General features: G+C 43.3%; 1 protein-coding gene across 4 annotated transcripts in view; it reads right to left on the bottom strand.

Moving 5' to 3' along the window:
• CACNA2D2 (calcium voltage-gated channel auxiliary subunit alpha2delta 2) overlaps positions 1-20,207 on the bottom strand; it is a 1,199,719-nt gene that overhangs the window by 813,596 nt on the left and 365,916 nt on the right. The window lies entirely within an intron of this gene.

The raw sequence follows: 20,207 nt of genomic DNA on the forward strand, positions 1-20,207 counted from the left end.
CACCGAACCCTGCGGCACTCCATTGGTGACGCTTTTCCAGCCCATTTACCCCCACTCTCTGTTTCCTATCTGCCAGCCAGTTTTTAATCCACATGAGTATTTCACCCTCAATTCCATGGCTCGCAATTTTTTGAAGTAGTCGTTCATGCAGAACCTTGTCGAACACCTTCTGAAAATCCAGATATATAATGTCGACCGGGCCACCTTTGTCTATCTGCCTGTTTACTCCCTCGAAGAAGTGCAGCAAGTTCGTCAAGCAAGATCTTCCTTTGCTGAAGCTGTGCTGGCTGGTCCTTCTCCAGCCCTTACAAATTGATAAAGCATAGACCATAGAAGTCTGCCCTGCACTGGCCTTGTTTTCCAACTACTGAAGCCGAATCTGTCCAGTTATGATCAGGGCACAGAATTCTATAATTTACATCAGTAAATGTACTCTCGTACAAACTATCTGCCATCATATTTAGGTGTCTTTTTATAAAATAGGGCATAGCTGGCATTTAGGAGACCTAAAAAGTCCCTGGATACATCCATAAAGTTTGCTTGACCATCAGCACTTTGGACGACCTGTCTTTTAGGTTGTCCAAGTGCCGACTTGGGCGGATTTTTAAACGTGTTTAAGTTTTGATTGAGTCCCATAGCATCCAGCTTTTGCATCTGCAATATAATTAAGCTCTGGAATTCATTGCAGAAAATCAACACTGTTGGAAATAGGATATGGGGCTTGATAGACCTTTGGTCTATCCCAGTACACAATGCTCATGTACATATGTACCTATTTACAGCTCACTAGATGCCAGATTTGACTTCCTGATCAACAGAACAGCTAAACTGAGTAAAACCATAAAATCTCAAACCAGAAAATTAATGTAATTTTAATAAAAACTTACAATGCTACTGCTTTACAGAGACTTGATTGCAGCCTGGGGAAATGGCTGTTCTTTTCACTACAGTACATACTAATTTAGGCACTCCAGTTCAAGAAATAGTAGCTCTACTGTATACAGAGCACCATACATTGCAGAGCAAATGTACCAGTACATTCTTGATGCTTATTAAAAGTTCCAAATAAATCTGAAAGATTAAGACTCACCGATTGTTACATTTACAGCTGCAGCCCACTCACAGTTTTCCCAAGAAAGACCAAATATTCTTAATAATGTACCTACCGGTATTATTCATTTGGAAGCAGTCAGAGTTTTTTTTGCACATACTGATCACCATCAGCTAAATTAGACCAGATATTCATCGCCAGGCTCTATCTGGGCACTAAAACTGAATATCCTGGTGTTTGCTGGTACCCGGAAGCCAACTGGACATAGTTAGGATTGCTTATTATGTAGTCCAGCGTATCTGGGTAGCTATCCTGGAATTGGCACCCTGGCTCTGCCCAACTCCACCCCTGCTCTGCACTAACCAGAATGCTGGAGCAATAAAGAATATTTGAACTAAAAATATATATATATATATATATATATATATATATTAGAAATTGTTACCAGCCAGCAATGGAATCACCAAGGAGAGACTCAATCAAAAAAAGTGTGGAGAAAAAGCTTCAAATACAAATTTGGCAGCAATCAATAATGATTTTAAGCTGCTCTTCAACCTGTCATTGGCATAATAAAACTCCACATGCTCATTAATGAAACTTTCTCACCAGGCATAAGGCCACCACTGTGCACAGGGTATTGGAAAAGAAAAAGGAAAAGCTTCCACTTAGTTGTTCAAAACCAAAAACGGTAGCAAAGAGCTCCTGCTTCCGTTAGATGTCTCCGTCCATGTTCAGCTGACTTTCTCCTACAAGAGCCTTGTATGGCTCTTGGGAATGCATCATGGACTGAATAGATATGAGCCTCCCAAGAACTATTTACTAAAGACTCTAAAACTGATATTGACCCCATTGAAATTTCAGACTGCGATGATATTGTTAGGGCTCATCCATGATGAAGAGATAAAATGCCATTGTCCATAATATTGGAAGAAAGGTAGCAATTCTGAGTGTGGATATTGAAAACCAGAATGAATAATGTCAGCAGAATGAGGGTCAAAAGGACAAGTCCATAATGTTTTAGGAGGATAGGAAAGCTGTCTTCAGTTGCAGCACTATTGCGTATGCATCAAGGGAAAAAAGAAGAAAAGGTGAAAGTGATGAGAATATTAGACAAAATGAGATAAGTGCCTCATCTGCAGCTCCTAAGAGTCATAAAAATCAACATATTGTGACCTAAGGAGCCTTGAATACTTAATCTATGAAAAAGCAAAGCGAGATATAGAAATATAGAAACAGAGAAACATGATGGCAGATATTATCTCTTCCTCTCTCTAAGAGATCCCACCGTGCCTATCCCACGTTTTCTTGAATTCAGACACAGTCTCTGTCTCCACCACCTCTTCTGGGAGACTGTTCCACGCATCTATCACCCTTTCTGTAAAAAAAAGTATTTCCTCAGATTACTCCGGAGCCTATCACCTCTTAACTTCATCCTATGCCCTCTCGTTCCAGAGCTTCCTTTCAAATGAAAGAGACTCAACTCAAGCAAAACAATTAAATATCTCATTCATATCTCCCCTCTCCCACCTTTCCTCTAAAGCAAGGGTGTCCCCGGTCGAGGGCGATGCAGTGTTTTCCTCTGCTGCCCCCTGGTGTTTACTGTCTTGCCGGCTCCCTCCTCTGTCTTGCTGCAGTGTTTGCGCATTTGTGCGGCCCCAGAAACATTTTTTCCGGCCAATGCGGCCCAGGGAAGCCAAAAGGTTGGACACCCCTGCTCTAAAGTATACAGATTGAGATCGTTAAGTCTGTCCCCATACGCCTTATGACGAAGACCACGCACCATTTTAGTAGCCTTCCTCTGGACCGACTCCACCCTTTTCGTCTCCAGCCATCAGATAGTGAATATTTTGCTCACTACCAATGACATTTATTCCCAGATATTCAAAGCCGGGACCCTGTGTGGGCTTCAGCTTTGAAAACCTGGTTATTTTTAAGTTTGTTAAGACATAGCCACTTAAGTCAATGTTCATCATTTAAGCAGTCATGGGTTAGCATAAAAATAAAACAGACTTATGTGATCCCATATGCTGCTATTACTACTACTTATAATTTATATAGTGCTGCTAGACATAAGAACATAAGAGTTGCCATACTGGGTCAACTGAAGGTCCATCAAGCCCAGTATCCTGTTTCCATCAGTGGCCAACCCAGGTACAAGTACCTGGCAAGATCCCAAGGAGAAAACCAGATTTTATGCTACTTATCCTAGGAATAAGCAATGGATTTCCCCAAGCCATCAAAATAATGACTTAAGGACTTCTCTTTTAGGAAATTATGCAAATCTTTTTTAAACCTTGCTAAACTAATCACTTTTACTACATTCTCCAGCAATGAATTCCAGAGTTTAATTAACTGCTGAGCGAAGAAATATTTTCTCTGGTTTGTTTTAAATCTACTACTTAGAAGTTTCATTGTATGCCCCCCAGCCTGCCAGAGACCCAACTTCTAGTTCTGTCTTGGCCAGTATATCCGGAGAAATAAAACCAAGAGGCAAGAGTCAGAAATATGTCTACAGGTAGTTGGTGAATCATGAGAAATCTCAGTGGTCCCTTAGTAACAACCATCTCTCTATTATTTTACACAGGTCTAGTATATCTGCCAGGACTGTACTACACAGCAAAGAAAGGGTGAGAGAATGTATCTGGTCCCAAAGATTATACGGTAAACAAATAAAACAGAATTAAAGAAGCTTTAGAAATGGGTTCATGTGAAAGACATCTCTGGGTGTTGCTTGGTAATATCTCAAATTTCTCCGACAAGATTACAATAGACAGAAGAAGGCTGGCAGTGGTTAAGAGCAGACTTCCCAGGCCGAAGTCTTGCTTTCATGTTTCTGTCTCCTTTCAGAGCACATAGCATAAGTGTCTCCTGACCTCCCTGTCAGAGAAAATCAGCATCTCAGTTGTGAACTAAGGGAATGAAAGCATAACAGACACACTTTCTGGTGCGTAAACACTTCTGCTAGCAAAACAAAGACAGACACAGCCCAAAGCTTAAAGCACCTCAGCAATGGGCAGCAATGTGAACTGGCATGAAGAGGGTCGAGGGTGGAGGAGGTGTCTCAAAGGTAACAACTTTCTGCCCAGGATCTTCCGCCCCCTCTACCCCTCTTGAATGATGGTTAAAAAAACGGACAATGTTAAAAAAAATTTCAGCGCCTTGCACAATCGTAGAGTAGAAGACATAAGCATAGGAAGAGGTTAATTAAAGGTTTGTATGCTTCCCCACAGATACCACTGCGATCCTAAAAAGCAGGGAAATGACAGGAAGAAGGTGACGTCAGAGGCAGGATCGCGGCAGAGAGAAAGTGCCGCTGAGGACGACGGGCAGCTGCAGGGCTCGCTATAGCACCAGCGATCCTGCAGGCTGCCATATTAGCTGCTTAAGGTAAAAGCGGGGAAGCTGGGAGAACATGCAGGCTTGCGGGGGGGAGCAGACCTTTGCGGTGGGGAAGAGGAAGAATGCCTTCGCAGTGGGGGAAAGGCCTTCGCGGAGGGGGGGGGGGAGTGCAGGCCTGTGCAGAGGGAAGAGGAGGAAGGAGTAAGAGAGGGGAGGGGAGATACCAGACCTGAGGTGAAGGGAAGAGAGAGACCAAACCAAAAAGAGGGGGAGGAAAGCAGAGGAGAAATGCTGGACTAATGCAGAGAGAAATGCAAGACCACAAGGGGAAGGGTACAAGAGGGACAGATGCTGCTGCAAAGTAGGTGGGCAAGGTGCAGGATGGCAGCAGCGGTAGTAGGAGAAAACCTGTACCTGGGGAAGGGGATACAGGAGGTAAGGAAGAGAGAAAGAAGAAGCTGGATATGGGGAGAGATAAGATTCTAGGCATGGAAGGAGCATAGGAACAGGGACACAAGGGGGACACTACTGGAGAGGAGAATAGGGACAGGGACACAGAAGAGAGATGCTGGCTGAAAGGGTAATTGAGAAAAAGAGAGCTGGTAGATCTGTGGACGGTGGGGGTCCATCGCTGCAGCTGCGGGGGGATGGAGATGAAAAAAAGGAAAGGCTGAATCTAATCAAATCGAATTTTTTTTCCTGAATCGGGCAGCACCAGTAAAAGCGTGTGGATTTTACATACTTGTGGATTTTAAAGCAATTATTATTATTTATTGATTTGATATACCACCTGTCCTAGCAAAAGGTTTAAGTGGTTGACAATGGATACATAAAATACAAAGAAACTCCAGGACAGGAAGGGGACATCATTTGCTCAGATACACACATATAAGAATACATATAATACAGTTAAAAAAAAAAATTGCAGTTAAAAATGAGCAGTATTAAAATAACAGAGCAATTTTTAAACCAATTTTCATGTGTAAAGCGGTGTTTTATCTTTGAAAGTATCAATTTGAAACTTGTCCACCCAGTTTTTGGGTAAAAGCACAACATTCACTTATTTGAACTGAATGAAAGTTTCCTGGAAAAAGGGTTGCGAGGCAGATTGCAATAATGTATTTCCAAGCATAGACATGTTGGTTTGGCCAGAAAACATATGAGCAGAAAAAGCAGGTGAAAAGATCTATGCGTAACTTTTTTCTATGCAAAATTTCAAAGTGAAAGCAAGATGCATTTCTGCTTTGAAAAACAGTGCACAAACCGTGGGTAAAAAGTAACCACATATGTAGCAAAAGTGTGGGAACAGTAAAAAAAAAAAATAGCCATTTAGGGAGATTTCGGAATGCACATTACTAGGGTTACCAGATTTTACTATTGTAAAATGTGGACCCATGACTCCACCCCGCCCCACCCTTCAACCTATTCTCGTGCTTGGAGCTGCTTCGGGAGGGCATCTGCATTAGAGAGTTGCGCGGGGACAAAAATCCCACCCGTCCCCGCCAGGATCCTCTCCGTCCCCACCCGTCCCTGCCAGGATCCTCTCCGTCCCCACCCGTCCCCGTCAGGATCCTCTCCGTCCCCACCTGTCCCCATCAGCATCCTCTCCGTCCCCACCCGTTCTCATCAGGATCCTCTCCTTCCCCACCTGTCCCCATCAGGATCCTCTCCGTCCCCACCAGTCCCTGTCAGGATTCTCTCCGTCCCCACCCGTCCCCATCAGCATCCTCTCCGTCCCCACCCGTCCTCATCAGGATCCTCTCTGTCCCCACCAGTCCCTGTCAGGATGCTCTCCGTCCCCACCCGTCCTCATCAGCATCCTCTCCGTCCCCACCCGTCCTCATCAGGATCCTCTCCGTCCCCACCTGTCCCCATCAGGATCCTCTCCATCCCCACCCGTCCCCGTCAGGATCCTCTCCGTCCCCACCTGTCCCCATCAGGATCCTCTCCATCCCCACCCGTCCCCGTCAGGATCCTCTCCGTCCCCACCCGTACTCATCAGGATCCTCTCCATCCCCACCCGTCCCCGTCAGGATCCTCTCCGTCCCCACCCGTCCCCGTCAGGATCCTCTCCGTCCCCACCCATCCCTATCAGCATGCTCTCCGTCCCCACCCGTCCTCATCAGGATCCTCTCCGTCCCCACCCGTCCCCATCAGGATCCTCTCCATCCCCACCCGTCCCCATCAGGATCCTCTCCGTCCCCACCTGTCCCCATCAGGATCCTCTCCATCCCCACCCATCCCCATCAGGATCCTCTCCGTCCCCACCCATCCCTGCAAGGAATTACCTCCATCCCCGCCCGTCCCCATAAAAAAGCAGCAATTACTTCTGACAGGATCATCAATTCCACAGTTTCTTTTGTGTTTCCGCTGCTGTTTTCCTTGTGGAATCTCTTTGGTGGAACCCTTTTTTTTGTTTTCTGTTCAGGTAATTAACTTATAAACCCCCTCTTTTACTAAGGCTGACGTGTCCATTATATTATATGGATGAACCCTGCTTCCAAAGCCTTCCATTACCGTGGGAGTCCCGTGGGCCAGAGGGGGGTCCCCGTGGGAGTCCCGTGGGTTAGGGGGGATTCCCGCGGGATTCCCGCAATCCCTGTTCCCGTGCAGACCTCTAATCTGCACATGTGCAGGTGTGATGAGATGACATCACACACACGCGCACATGGTGTCACCGTATTATATCCGTGCATGCATAGATGCCCTCCCAACGTGGTCCCTAGCTGGAAGCTTTTCAAACCCCAGACAAAGTGCCAGATTTTGAAAAGCCATCCGGACGCCCGGTCATGTCCTCTAAAAAAAACAGATAAATCTGGATGTCTGGTAATCCTACACATTACTTCAGATAATTGTGGGGTCCTTATGCTAAAGCTTAACATATGCTAACAGACATTAATGCCTAAGAAAGACAATGATCAAGTATTTTATGTCACATTCATAAATTGATAAGAGTGTGACTATACTATTAGCACACACCAAGGGGAAAATTACATAAAAGCTGCCTAAAGTTAGACAGCTAAATTAATAGAATGAGCCGACGCAGTAAACACTCTGAAGCGCGTAGAATTCCTAGGAGGATCAGAGCACTTACCTCGCTGGCCCGTGCTAAAAACCTCTAACACAGCTTGATAAAAGGGGGAATTATTTCGCAAAAATTGGCAGCTCTAACAAGCTCATAATTGAACAAAATGAAATTTCATTGGGAGATAGGCACCTATCTTTTTAGGCGCAATTCTATAAAAGGCAGCTGCCTATTGGTGCCTAACACCAAAGAAGGCATGTTTAGGGGTGGAGAAAGACTTAGGTGCCACTAAGCACGATTCTCTAAAACAGTGGTTCTCAACCCCCCCAGCCAGTCGAGTTTTCAAGATATCCCTAATGAATATGCATGAGAGAGATTTGCATATAATAGAAGTGACAAGGTATGCAAATCTCTCTCATGCATATTCATTAGGGATATCTTGGAAACCCAACTGGCTGTGGGGGGTCCCTAGGACAGGGTTGAAAACCACTGCTCCAAAAGACTTAGGCGCCTATAAATGTAGGCTTTTAAAACCCTGGCCTATGTTACAGGTGCCTCTAAGCAAGATTCTGTAATGGGTGAATATAAGAACATAACAATTGCCGCTGCTGGGTCAGACCAGTGGTCCATCATGCCCAGCAGTCCGCTCCCGCAGCGGACCTTAGGTCAAAGACCAGCGCCCTAACTGAGACTAGCCTTACCTGCGTAAGTTCTGGTTCAGCAGGAACTTGTCTAACTTTGTCTTGAATCCCTGGAGGGTGTTTCCCCCTATAACAGCCTCCGGAAGAACGTTCCAGATTTCTACGTAACTTTAAGTGCCTATCTTTTTCATTCACCCATTACAGAATCTGGCCCTAAGTGCTGCATGTCCTATTTTAGACCTATAGGCCACGTACCACTTAATGGACACCAATATCTTTAGCACACTTCAAGTTTTAGTAAAAGGGGTGGTGGTACCCTTTTGCTCATCCATTCCTCTTTGACTCCTAGCACGGAGACCACAGTACTGTGAAAAAGCTCCGACTCCGAGTGACTGGTTTGGAGAATTCAATGCTTTAAGGAAGTAGCTACTGCTGAATTTCACACAACAGTGAGCCTAGACAGCATACTCTGTAAACAAATGAGGTTGAAAATGCAGGGCATGTCCTTTGTGTGCATGAACTGACAGTACTGGCAGCAAGCCTGGCAACTGAAGAGCAGCAGTTCAGGGAAGAAAGTGGCTTTCAGCATGAACTTGACTTGTGGCAGCATAAACTCATTCACTGTGTAGGTGGTGAAAGAATTCTAGAAAGGCTTATGGACCTGGCCTATTAAAAGATCTCATCTATGTAAATGCTGCGCGTAAAGCAATTTCTGATCGATCTTTGGTTTTCTTTACAATAAAAGCAAAGTTTTATTTACAAGAAAATAATATAACCATCAATGACAATGGAAAATAACCAAGCTCTAAAAGTTATCAACAAATGCTAGGTAAGCTTGGAATGAAGTTGGAAATAAATGTTCTTTAAAAACTTTAGAAAAGCAATTCTCAATCAGTGTGTCAGTATACACTGGTGTAAGTTGAGTTCAATCGAGCAGCTGTCAGTGGACGCAGAAATGTCAATTAAGCCGCAGAAAACAAACAAGGGTTCAATTTCTGCCCTGATTAATTATTCCAGAGTCCTTGGTCTCTTTGGCTGATCTGCACAGATGGGGTGATAGTGTCCGAAGATCTAAAGGTGAAAAAACAGTGCGACAAGGCTCTCAGAAGGATGCTGGGCTGTATAAAGAGAGGCTTAACCAGTAGAAGAATGAAGGTGTTGATGCCCCTGTACAGGTCGTTGGTGAGGTCCCACTTGGAATATTGAGTTCAGTTTTGGAGACCGTATCTACCAAAGGACACAAGAAGACCTGAAGTGGTCCAGAGAAGGTCGATGAAAATGATAGGTTTGTGCCAGAAGACGTATGAGGAGAGACTGGAAGCCCTGAATATGTATACCCTAGAGGAAAGGAGGGACAGGGGAGATATGATTCAGACGTTCAAGTACTTGAAAGGTATTAACGTAGAACAAAATCTTTTCCAGAGAAAGGAAAATGGTAAAACCAGAGGACATAATTTGAGGTTGAGGGGTGGTAGATTCAGGGGCAATGTTAGGAAATTCTACTTTACGGAGAGGGTGGTGGATGCCTGGAATGCGCTCCCGAGAGAGGTGGTGGAGATGAAAATGGTAACAAAGTTCAAAAAAGCGTGGCATGAACACAGAGGGCCTAGAATCAGAAAATAGTAAATATATTTAAGAACTAAGGCCAGTACTGAACAGACTTTCACGGTCTGTGTCTGTATATGGCCATTTCTTTGAGGATGGGCTGGAGTGAACTTTGACAGAGACTTCAGTAGTTAGAACCTAAGAACAGTTCCGGGCAGAGCTTTGGATTCTTGTCCAAAAATAGATAAGAAAACCCCACCACAAACTTTTAGATGGAATCAGGTTGGGCAGACTGGATGTACCATTCGGGTCTTTATCTGTCGTCATCTACTATGTTACTCCTGGCAATATTATTTTTTATTTTATTTATTTATTTAATTATTTATATTCCACATATCCTACAATTCTATGCGGATTACAAATTATTCAGGTACTCAACCATTTTTTCCTATCAGTATCTCACAGTACAGGGCCAGAAGAAAAAGAACATAAGAATTGCCGCTGCTGGGTCAGACCAGTGGTCTATCGTGCCCAGCAGTCCGCTCCCGCGGCGGCCCCTAAGTCAAAGACCAGTGCCCTAACTGAGACCAGCCCTACCTGCGTACATTCTGGTTCAGCAGGAACTTGTCCAACCTTGTCTTGAATCCCTAGAGGATGTTTTACCCTATAACAGACTCCAGAAGAGCGTTCCAGTTTTCCACCACTCTCTGGGTGAAGAAGAACTTCCTTACATTTGTAAGGAATCTATCCCCTTTTAACTTTAGAGATTGCCCTCTCATTCTCCCTACCTTGGAGAGGGTGAACAACCTGTCTTTATCTAAGTCTATTCCCTTCATCATCTTGAATGTTTCGATCATGTCCCCTCTCAGTCTCCTCTTTTCAAGGGAGAAGAGGCCTAGTTTCTCTAATCTCTCACAGTACGATAACTCCTCCAGCCCCTTAACCATTTTGTTCGCTCTTCTCTGGACCCTTTCAAGTAGTTCTGTGTCCTTCTCCAAGTACAACGACCAGTGCTAGACGCAGTATTCCAGGTGGGGTCGTACCATTGCCCGGTACAATGGCATGATAAGCTTCTCTGATCTATTTGTGATCCCCTTCTTAATCATTCCTAGCATTCTGTTCACCCTTTTTGCAGCAGCTGCACATTACGTGGACGGTTTCATTGACTTGTCGATCAGTACTCCCAAGTCTCTTTCCTGGGTGGTTTCTCCAAATACTTCACCGGACATTCTGTACTCGTGTATAAGATTTTTGTTACTGACATGCATCATCTTACACTTATCCATGTTAAACCTCATTTGCCATGTTGCCGCCCAATTCTCGAGTGTATTTATGTCATGCTGCGGTTCTTCACAATCCTTCTGTGTCTTCACTACTCTAAATAACTTTGTATTGTCTGCACATTTAATCACTTCACTCGCCGTACCAATTTCCAGGTCATTTATAAATATGTTGAATAGCACGGGTCCAAGCACCGAACCCTGTAACACTCCACTCGTGATGCTTTTCCAGTCCGAGTATTGTCCATTTACCCCCATTCTCTGTTTCCTATCCGCCAACCAGTTTTTAAGCCAGGTGAGTATTTCACCCTTGATTCCATGGCTCGCAATTTTTCAAAGTAATCGTTCATGCGGGACCTTGTCGAACGCCTTCTGAAAATCCAGATATACTATATCGACTGAGTCACCTGTGTCTATCTGCCTATTTACTCCCTCAAAAAAGTGCAGCAAGTTCATCAAGCAAGATCTTCCTTTGCTGAAGCCGTGCTGGCTGATCCTCATCAGATTGTGTCCATCAAGGTGGTCAATGATGCAGTCCTTTATCAGCGCCTTTACCATCTTTCCCGGTACTGTGGTCAGACTCACTGGTCTGTAGTTTCCCGGATCTCCCCTCAAACCTTTCTTGAAGATCAGCATAACATTTGCCACTTTCCAGTTTTCCGGAATCCTTCCCGATTTGATCAACAGATTGGCTATTAGTTGAAGAAGTTCAGCTATAACCCTTATCAGTTCCTTGATTACCCTCGGATGGATGCCATCTGGTCCAGGGGATTTATCATTTTTAAGCCTATCATTCTGCCTGCATACCTCTTCTAGACTGACCGTCAACCCAGTTAGTTTCCCATCTTCATTTCTTCCAGTATGTTGTGTACATTCTCTTCGTTAAATACAGACGCAAAAAATGTGTTCAGTTTGTCAGTGATGGCTTTGTCCTCCTTTAGCACTCTCTTTATTCCATGGTCATCCAACGGCCCCACCACTTCCTTCGCAGATCGTTTCCCCTTAATATATGGAAAGTTGAAGTTTTTTGCCTCCTTGGCTATTTTTTCCTCATAGTCTCTTTTGGCCCCTCTTAACGCATTATGGCACCTGCTTTGATGTTGTTAGTAGTCTTTCAGGGTGTGATCTAGATCAGTGGTTCTTAAACCTATACTAGGGGACCCCCAGTCAGTTGAATTTTCAAGATGTCCCTAATCAATATGAATGAGACAGATTTGCATGTCTATTGCATGCAAATCTGCCTCATGCATATTCATTAGGGATATTTTGAAAACTCAGCTGTCTGAGGGTCCCCCAGGACAGATTTAAGAGCCACTGATTTAAAGATGCTCCCAATATAAGACCTACCCCTAAAATAAACCCTAGTTAAAATTGACCCCTGAAGTCCCCCCTCCCGAATGTCCCTGACACACCCCGACACTAATGCTGCCTGTTTGCTGAAAAAAAATCACGACTCATCAATTCAGCAACCCCCACCCCTGCTGCTTTAGGAGGCCTCGGAGTGGAGGTATGTCAGTCTCATGGTGGGAGGGTCGGTGGGGGTTCTGCTGCACAAGGGGATGGGTGAGAGGGGAGGAATGATGCTGCACAATGGGGGGGGGGGGGAAGGAAAGAGGAAGAATTGGGGTAGAGGAGAGGAAATAGAGATGATTGCTGTACATGAAAAAAATAAGATATCCCCGAAAATAAGCCCTAGTGCATTTTTTGGATCCAAAATTAATATGACAATGTCTTATTTTCCGGGAAATACGGTAGTTCCTGATATTGTCAAGTTTACTTCCTTGGAGCTTCATTTCACGTACTCTAGTTCTACAGCTTCCTCATCTTTGAAAAAGATTTCTTTGTTCAATAATACCTTTCACAGATTTAAACATCATAATCACATCAGCATGTATCTTCAAAATTTCATCTTTCAGGGAAAAAAAAAAGGATTCAAAAGAAAAATGTCTGCCCATGTTCAATTGAATGCACTCGTTAAGTTTAGGATGATTTGACCACCCTTGCCCTATCAGTGCACAGATGAATAATAGATAACATATTATCAGAGATGTATTCTTTTTGTAGTTGCTTCCTGTACTTCTTCAGCCTGCCAACTTATTTCAGGTAGTTGTACTGAGCACCCCACTGCAGAAAAGCTGTTCTATTGGAAAGATGCAAGAGGTCGTCACATGGCTTCAGAAGACACTTGAGTACTGAACACATCTGAATGGTAATTGCACCAAGCAAGAACGATGATGGGTCTGTTCCTTTCTCAGTCATTGAAAGATCTATAACTTGCGTGCACCTTAGGCACCAAAGAGTCATTATAGTCTCTCTCATGAGAAAAGAATAACACTAATAGCTCCAGTTGCCAAATGCTATATTTCATAGACTTTTTCTCTCTCTAAGATGTAGTTTGGACTTAAATCACTGAGCACATTATCCGGTGATTTAAATCAGCCTCAGTCAATTACTCACCATCATAATGTATGATGCTGAGCTATTGCAAAGTGAGAACACATGCAGCTATGCAACCTCATATGTTATACAGCAGTGGTCTCAAACTCGAGGCCCGGGGGCCACATGCAGCCTGCCAGGTACTATTTTGAGGCCCTCGGTATGTTTATCATAATCACAAAAGTAAAATAAAACAGTTTCTTGATCATATGTCTCTTTAGCTATAAATTACAATATTATTATTAAGACTTAGCCAAAAGGAAAGATTTATAAACTATAAAAGAGTTTTACCTCATGCAAAATTGCCATTTCTTTAATAAGACATTAACTATTTTTTCTGAGGCCCTCCAAGTACCTACAAATTCAAAATGTGGCCCTGCAAAGCGACAGTACAGTATATACTGCTGGTATGTAGGGACAGAAATCAATTAGACAATGGCCCATTGTCATCAATATAGAATGAATGGCCCTATTGTTATCCAAGGTAAAGAGCTCTGTAATGATTTAACAATTCTCAATTCAATTTACTATTGTCATCTCCAAGATTTTGGGGAATCCCAGGTTTCTTCCCCATCCGTCTCCTTCAATGACCACCTCAACTTCTTGGTAAAAAAATGCTTCTTTAGTCTTCATATGCTGAGAAAAGTGAGATCGTACTTTCATCATTCTCACTTCACCGTCCTTGTTCAATCCACCATCCTCTCTAGACTGGATTATTGCAACTCCATCTATTTAAGCCTAACTAAAAAAAAAACTCCATAGACTTCAGCTAATCCAGAACGCCGCGGCCAAGCTTATTTTCGCAAAAGGCAAGTTCGATCACGTCTCCCCACTCCTGTCCAAACTTCACTGGCTCCCAGTTCACTCCAGAGTCCTCTTTAAATGTGCCTGTTTAGCCTTCAAGATCCTACATGGCATCCTCCCTCCCGTTATCCCACTCTTCTGGAATTCCTCTAACCCTAATTCCACTAGATCTTCCCAAAAACTGAGACTATCATTCCCCTCTGCAAAAGGTATATCCCGCGTAGTAAAACTAGGAACATCCCTCCCCTTTAGAACCACAGAACTCTGGAATAACCTCACATACCCGCTCAGAGTTTCAAGTTCCCTCCAATCCTTCCGCAAACACCTGAAAACTTGGCTCTTTTCAAAAATCTAACACTTCCTGCTTTTTGGTTCCCTGTCCCTCTTTATCTTCCTAGCTCCTTTCCTATAACCCTTCATTGTAGCTCCTTTTCAACCTAACCCTGTAAACCGTGCCGAGCTCTACGCTTGTGGAGATGGCGCGGTATACAAACCTAAGGTTTAGTTTAGTTTAGTCTCTACCAGTTTGTTCTCCCTTCTGGTATAGCCAGTGGCTCTGTGAGATCTCTCTCGCCTTGTATCTCTTACCTAGGTGTGCCTGACCTTAATTTGTCTTGAACTGCTAATGAAAAGGTGTGACCTCAATCCTAAATATCTCAATCAACATTTCTGATGTGCTTGAATTGCGAGTCTCCCCCACAGTCTCTCAGGGTTCCAAATGGTTTTGCCTGTTTCCTATTCTGATCTTCTGAGATCCCTTAGCTTGTTTCCTGATCTGTGGATTGTACCTCCAATTCTATTTTCCTCCTTTCCCTTTCTCCCTCCCGCCTTTTCTCTTCCTTCTCTTACTTTACATGGGCTTTGTTACACACACCTCCTTGTCCAATTACTGTATTTCTATAAGCCTGTTCCTCAGTGCAAACCCACTGTGGCATAACGTTTGCGCAAGAGGGTGTTCATTCCCGTTCCAACGAAGTTAGCATACTGTAATCAGACATAAATGCACGGTATTCAGAAGAAAAATGCCTTAGCAAAACACCCTCATTTCCACACTAACTCTTAATTGCTACAATATACTGCTTTTCTCTGTGAGAAATGGAAATTATGGGTCAAGATAAATTTAATGTACATAATGGATCTAATGTGCAAAAAACTGCATTTACAATTTAAGAAGCTATCTCTCTCTTTCTTGCACAAGGAGAAAAGTTTAAATGGAATGGCAAGAAAAATATACCCTTATGCAGTAACATAGCATTTTATGCTTGGCCAAGCTCAATTACTAAACGAGAAAAGAAGAATGTATTTAAATAAAGAACAGCAAGAGCCTCGAGGGAGGAGAGGGGTTGTTTAAAACTTCTTCCAAAAAAACAACCTGGAGAAGGAAGACGAACACACAAAGAAACATGCGCAGAAAACATATGATAAGAGTAATTCTTCCTGTAACATGTACTGCATTCATTCACTTTCCACCTATGCACATATCTGTTGGAGCACTGAGCACGTGTATCCTCTGTCTGGGCAAAGTGACCTGCACCGATTCATCTAGGTTCTCAAAATGCTCTGGCCCCTCATAGTCTATATTTTCCGGAAGCCTTTTGGCCACTGTAAATTGACTTTTGCACTGCTCCAATTCAGTTTGCCAAGACAGACAGCATTTACTTCATGGCACAGTCAATTTGTAAAAGACATTAGTGATTTTATTCCGCCATTACCTTGCGGTTCAGGGCGGATTACAGAAGAGGATTTCTGGACATGTCCAGAGGTGTTACAGAGTAGAGTGGGTTGCTTCAGAGGATTGAAATGTTTCATACGGTGTGTCTTAATCTTCATGGTTTTCTTGAATAGCAGGGTTTTTATTTCTTTTCTGAAAATTTTGTAGATTGGAGAGTTGGTGGTCTAATTTTGCTGCCTGTGTGGTTAGTAGGCCATCGTACGTTTTTTTCCGTTTGATGTCTCTGATTGGAGGGTGTGTGAATGGTGTCTGGGTTCTCCTGTGTCTGGTTGTGGTAGTTTGGATTAGGTGGTTGTTCAAGTAGGCTGGGCTGTCACTATTTATGGATTTAAATAATAGACAGTAGAATTTAAATAGTATTCTTGCTTGAATTGGGAGCCAGTGTGAGTCGAGATATGCCTCGGTGATGTAGTCGTGTTTTCTTAGTGAATAGATTAGTCTCAGGGCTGTGTTTTGTACTGTTTGTAGTTGTTTTATCATTGTTGCGGGGAAGGGGAAATATAGGATGTTGCAATAGTCAAGGAGACTAGGGACTGGACCATGAGCTAGAATTGTTGTCCGTCGAAGAATTTTCGAACTTGCCTTAGGTTTCTCATGACCAGAGATATGCTGAACTCACCTGAAAACCACAGAGTCTACATATTGAACAATTTAGGGGTCCTTTTATTAAGGCGTGCTAACCGATTTAGCGTGTGCTAAAGATCAGCACACGCTAAATGCTAAGGGGCCCATAGAATATAATGGATGCCGTAGCATTTAGCGCGTGCTAAATCAGTTAGCACGCCTTAATAAAACTTAAATACAGGTTGTATTTAAATGAATATTGAGCAGTTTATTTTCTTCTTTTAATCAGTTTTTTTCTTAAGGAGGAATTTTTTTGAAGATGTCAGAACCTGCTATCTGTATATGACTTTAGCTCATGGAATGGGATTTGCATTTTTTTTTTTAATTTTATTTATAAGCTTTTAACAATCCAACCAAGAATAAACGTGTGCAGAAAAGCTGACGAAAAGCATAAATTGTTACAGGAAAATAAGATATTCCATTCTAATAATAAGTAAAAAAAAACAAATATAAAAACCCCTCAGCCAACGTCCACAGTTTGGGGAGACCCAATATCACTGAATAAGAAAAAGTCATAAATCACAGAATTGAAAAGGCAAAGCTCACCAAAGACAGATACCGGTATATCTAATTCCCTCCAACAATCCTGGCATCATGGATGAAGTTTAAATTAGGCATCACTGCCTTAAGATCCTGACTGCCTAACAGAGTTGGCCATTCTACTCCAGGGTGCCTCCAACAGATATTCCACCAGAAATCCTTGCCACTTAAAATTCCCAGCATGCAACACTATATAGTCTACCAGGCAAATCACCCTATCCGTCCAATATCAATTAGCAAAATGCTGGAACCACCTACCACTTACACCACAACCACTCTCTCAGATTCAGAAAGCTTTTAAAAGCATTTCTGTACCAAGACAGGGAGCCAACCCTTAAGTAACTGAAATGGTAATTGTAAAAGTCCATTTCTAAACTGCCTAATGCAAACCCTGAGATATAACGATGAGACAACTATGACTTACTTGTAACTACTGTATTATTTGTAACTATGAACTAACTGTATTAATAGTTGTACTGATCTACCTGTACAAGCAACCCTATTGAATGTCCATGTCAAACTTTTCCATTGTAACCTCCTGGGTAACTGAAACAGCCTCTTGTAATGTAATCTGATCTTGAACTGAATAGGTAAAGGTGGAATACAAAACTTGATTAACATAGCCTAACATCTGGAGTCACAATTAAAGAATTCCTAGTGGCCAAAAAATTAATCCAATGAGATGGCTCCGAGTGGCTGGGAGATGAGTCTAGGTTGGGAAGGGGCTGGATTTCTTGTGTCTTATCGGATAGGTCTTCCCAGATGGGCTTCTCTTCATATCCTTGTCACATGGCCTTGTCCCCCCCCCCTAGATAACAAGGAAAAAGCCATTCAGTAAAATATTGGAACTTGCAAAAAGATGGAGACGGCAGTTAAATCTAGCTTGCTCGGAACAGGAGCAGAGGAGGATAGTGGTGAGGCAGAATGGGACAATTCAGCATAGCTGTGATTGAAATGTCCCATTCCATAATGCCATCCATTTTCTAGGTGGTAAGGTCTCAGTTAGCGCCCTCAGACTTGTTCTCAGCACAAAAAATACAAGTATATTTGAGTGTGCAGGTACTTCATGCAAATTAGGAACTTACCTCAGGATGTCTCAGCGCACCCCACAGTAAGGCCTTTTAAGTTGCAGTAAATAATGCCTTAAGTTAGGCACCGGTAGGCACCCTATTGGTGCCTAATTTAAGTGGAAAACGCCATTTAAAAATGATTAATATTGTTTATGTAGGCACCTAAAAAAGCAATGCCTGCATCGTGGCTACAGAGCACTTGACTACGCCTAACGCCTCCATACTCCATAATTCACATGAAAGGTAGGTGCCAGAAATATAGGCCTTTAAAACCCTGGCCTCCAATTCCGGTGCCTACCTTTCACGAAGCATTGACAAGTGATTTGCTGCCATTTTGTAGGCCACTGCAATTTATAGAATCTGGGCCTAAGTGTGCACTAGCACTTGCCGCAGCTTAGTAAAAGGACCCCTTTATTTATTTCACTGCCCCCCACCCTTTTAAAAAACTGTGTTGGGTTTTTTTATCGCCAGCAACGGTGGTATAAGGTCCGACACACATAGAATTCCTATGAGCATCGGAGTTAGTATCGCCATGGCTGGTGATTTAAAAAAAAAAAAAAAAAAAAAAAAGCCTAATGCAGCTTCGTATAAGGGGTCTGAATTTCCCTTACTTAAAAAATGACAAATGTCATCATTTGCTCAAATAAAGAAATGCAAAGAACAGTCAGTAACTTTAATTCATCCTGCAACTGCGATCCTCTGTTCTTGTCTGCAGTTCACTGGCATAGAAAGGCAATCTTCTGTACACTGTTACCACAAATGGCATTTTAATATTCCTCTATAAATAGCAGAGTTGGCTGGGTGAGTCTTACACCCCAGCTTCAACTCTTTGCAGTGCCATGAGAGATTTGCATTTCCTTCCTCGGCCACCCAAGTCCCTGAACTTAGCTTCTCACTCACCCAAAGGTCAGAGCAAACTAAAGGCTGCTCTTTTAGAGATGCATGGTGGTAATCTAAAAGGCAGCTTCAAGGATAGCTTTTTTAGAAATATATAAAATAAGAAATAAGAAAAAAAATCTGATTGTCAAGGACATGAGAAGAAATCAAAAACTTGATAGCAAAATAATATTAAGATATGATTCATAGAAACATAGAAACATAGAAATAGACGGCAGATAAGGGCCACGGCCCATCAAGTCTGCCCACTCCAGTGATCCTCGCTATCTATCTTTGCGGATAGATCCCACATGTCTATCCCATCTGGCCTTAAAATCCGCCACACTGGTGGCCTCAATAACCCGAAGTGGAAGACTATTCCAGCGATCAACCACCCTTTCAGTGAAGAAGAACTTCCTAGTGTCACTGTGCAGTTTTCCGCCCCTGATTTTCCACGAATGCCCCCTTGTTGCCGCGGGACCCTTGAAGAAGAAGATGTCTTCTTCCACCTTGATGCGGCCCGTGAGATATTTGAATGTCTCAATCATATCTCCCCTCTCTCGTCGCTCCTCGAGTGAGTAGAGCTGCAAATTCCCCAACCGCTCCTCGTACGGGAGCTCCCTGAGTCCCGAGACCATCCTGGTGGCCATCCTCTGGACCGACTCCAGTCTCAGCACATCCTTGCGGTAATGCGGCCTCCAGAATTGCACACAGTACTCCAGGTGCGGTCTCACCATGGATCTATACAGTGGCATAATGACTTCAGGTTTACGGCTGATGAAACTCCTGCGTATGCAACCTATGATTTGCCTTGCTTTGGATGAAGCTTGCTCCACTTGGTTTGCCGACTTCATGTCTTCCCTGACAATCACTCCCAAGTCTCTTTCTGCTACAGTTCTTGTCAGGATCTCGCCATTTAGGGTGTAGATCTTGCATGGATTCTGGCTTCCCAGGTGCATGACTTTGCATTTTTTGGCATTGAAACTGAGTTGCCAGGACCTAGACCAGTGCTCCAGCAGAAGTAAGTCATGCACCATATCGTCTGTCATTGCTTTTTTGTCTGTTGTGCTTTTGCTCACTACATTGCACAGTTTGGCATCATCGGCAAACAATGTTATTTTACCTCGAAGCCCTTCTGTCAGGTCTCTTATATAGATGTTGAACAAGATCGGGCCCAGGACGGAGCCCTGTGGCACTCCACTTATCACCTCCGACATCTCGGAGGGAGTGCCATTCACCATCAC

This window comes from Geotrypetes seraphini, chromosome 17 (genome assembly GCF_902459505.1).
Source record: "Geotrypetes seraphini chromosome 17, aGeoSer1.1, whole genome shotgun sequence".
Lineage (NCBI taxonomy): Eukaryota > Metazoa > Chordata > Amphibia > Gymnophiona > Dermophiidae > Geotrypetes > Geotrypetes seraphini.